At 49.1% G+C, this 2324-nt stretch overlaps 1 protein-coding gene across 1 annotated transcript in view; it reads left to right on the top strand.

Moving 5' to 3' along the window:
• BRD4 (bromodomain containing 4) overlaps nt 1–2324 on the top strand; it is a 21757-nt gene that overhangs the window by 4064 nt on the left and 15369 nt on the right. The window lies entirely within an intron of this gene.

Genomic DNA, 2324 nt, shown 5'->3' with positions numbered 1-2324 from the left:
CCTTAAAGGGGTTGGAATTCCCACTGGAAAATGAATTTTCCTTGGATAAGGGACTCAAGTTTCCTTTAAGAGCTTGGAATTCTGCTGGAAAAGGAATTTTCCCTGGAAAAGGGGCTCGAGTTTCCCTAAAGGGGTTGGAATTCCTGCTGGAAAATGAGTTTTCCTTGGATAAGGGACTTGAGTTTCCTTAAACTTCCCTTGGGAGGAGCCACCGGCACCGTCGGGATCCGTCGGGATCGGAATTCCAGCCTGGGAATTTCCTGCTCCGAGTTTTCCGAGCGGCAGCACCTCCGGGAATGTCGTGGGATTTTGGGAAAACTCTTGGAAAAGCAGCAACTCCAAGGATTTTCAGGAGTTTTTGGAGCTCCACGAACTCGTCTGAATTCCCGTTTCCTGCCGGAAAACCGGGAATCTCCCTCGGGAGATCTTCCCGCCCGGATATGGCTCGGAGCATCCCGGGAACGGCACTGGGATACCTTGGAATGGGACTGGAATTCCCAGCTGGAACTTTGGGATCAGGATCTGAAACTGCTCCTTCGGGGCCTCCTTTCGTCCTTTTTCCCGGATATTTTGGAACTTGGGAATTTTTTGGGAATTTTTTGGGAATGGGACTGGAATTCCCGGATATTTTGGAGTTTTTCCTTTGGAATTTTTCGGGAATGGGTCTGGAATTCCCAGCTGGGACTGGGAATTCCCAGGAATTCCGAGATATTTTGGAGTTTCTCCTTTGGAATTTTTCGGGAATGGGACTGGAATTCCCAGCTGGGACTTTGGGATCGGGATCCGAAACTGCTCCTTCAGGACCTTCTTTCATCCCTTTTCCCGGATATTTTGGAGCTCTGGAATTTTTTGGGAATGGGAATGGAATTCCCAGCTGGGACTGGGAATTCCCGAGAATTCCGGGCTATTTTTGAGCTTCTCCTTTGGAATTGTTTGGGAATGGGACCGGAATTCCCAGCTGGGACTGGGAATTCCCAGGAACTACCGGATATTTCTGAGCTTCTCCTTTGGAATTTCTTCGGAATGGGACCGGAATTCCCAGCTGGGACTGGGAATTCCCAGGAATTCCCAGATATTTTGGAGTCTCTTCTTTGGAACTTTTCGGGAATGGGACTGGAATTCCCAGCTGGAACTTTGGGATCGGGATCTGAAACTGCTCCTTCAGGGCCTCCTTCCATCCCTTTTCCCAGATATTTTGGAGCTTCTCCTTTGGAATTTTTTGGGAATGGGTCCGGAATTCCCAGCTGGGAATTCCCAGGAATTACCGGATATTTTGGAGTTTTTCCTTTGGAATTTTTCGGGAATGGGACTGGAATTCCCAGCTGGGAATTCCCGCGAATTCCTGGATATTTTGGAGCTTCTCCTTTGGAACTTTTTGGGAATGGGACCAGAATTCCCAGCTGGGACTGGGAATTCCCAGGAATTCCCAGATATTTTGGAGCTTCTCCTTTGGAATTTCTTGGGAATTCTGTGCCGGGCGTCGCTTTTGCCCAAAACCAGTGGAAAATCCGGGATTTTATTCCGAATTCCGGAGTGGAAAATATCTGGGAAGTGCTTCCATGGCTCCCAGGAGCGGAATTTGTCTCCTGATCCCGGTTTTAGTGGGAAGAAGGAGCTCGGTTGGGCCATTCCTGGGATTTCCGGGAAGAGGAATCCTGGGATAATTCCTAATGAGAACTTTTCCAAAGGCTTTGGGATAATCCTGGAATGGATCCGAGCCAGGGAAACACAAAACAGCCGGAAAAAAAAATTCCAGGGGCACAAACAAAAGCCAGGGAGCGCCGGGAAAACAGCCGGGAATTCTGGGAATGCCGGGAGCGACCGCCCGGAAACGGGAGAGCCGGGATTGGGGCGGGAATTCCGGGGGGTTGGAGGGAAAAATTCCCAGATTTGGGGAGGAAAAGTGGGAATTTCAGGGGTTGGAGGTTGGTTTGGTGCCTTTGGAGGGAAAAAATTCCTGGTTTTGGGAAGGGAAGATGGGAATTCTGGGAGGTTGGAGGTGGGTTTGGTGCCTTTGGAGGGAAAAATTCCCAGTTTTAGGGAGGAAAAGTGGGAATTCCAGGGAATAAGAGGTTGATTTGGTGTCTTTGGAGGGAAAAATTCCCATTTTTGGGGAGGAAAGGTGGGAATTTCCGGGATTGGAGGTGGCTTTGGTGCATCCTGAGGGAAAAATTCCTAATTTTGGGGAGGAAAATTGGGAATTTCCGGGATTGGAGGTTGGTTTGGTGCATCCTGAGGGAAAAATTCCTGATTTTGGGGAGGAAAAGTGGGAATTTCTGGGATTGAGAGTTGGTTTGGTGCCTTTGGAGGGAAAAAATTCCTGA

The sequence above is a fragment of the Neopelma chrysocephalum genome, unplaced genomic scaffold (genome assembly GCF_003984885.1).
Source record: "Neopelma chrysocephalum unplaced genomic scaffold, ASM398488v2 Primary Assembly neopelma1_328, whole genome shotgun sequence".
NCBI classification, from domain to species: Eukaryota; Metazoa; Chordata; class Aves; order Passeriformes; family Pipridae; genus Neopelma; species Neopelma chrysocephalum.
The sequence above is the reverse complement of the archived record's forward strand: the minus strand, read 5'-3'. Positions and strand labels throughout refer to the sequence as shown.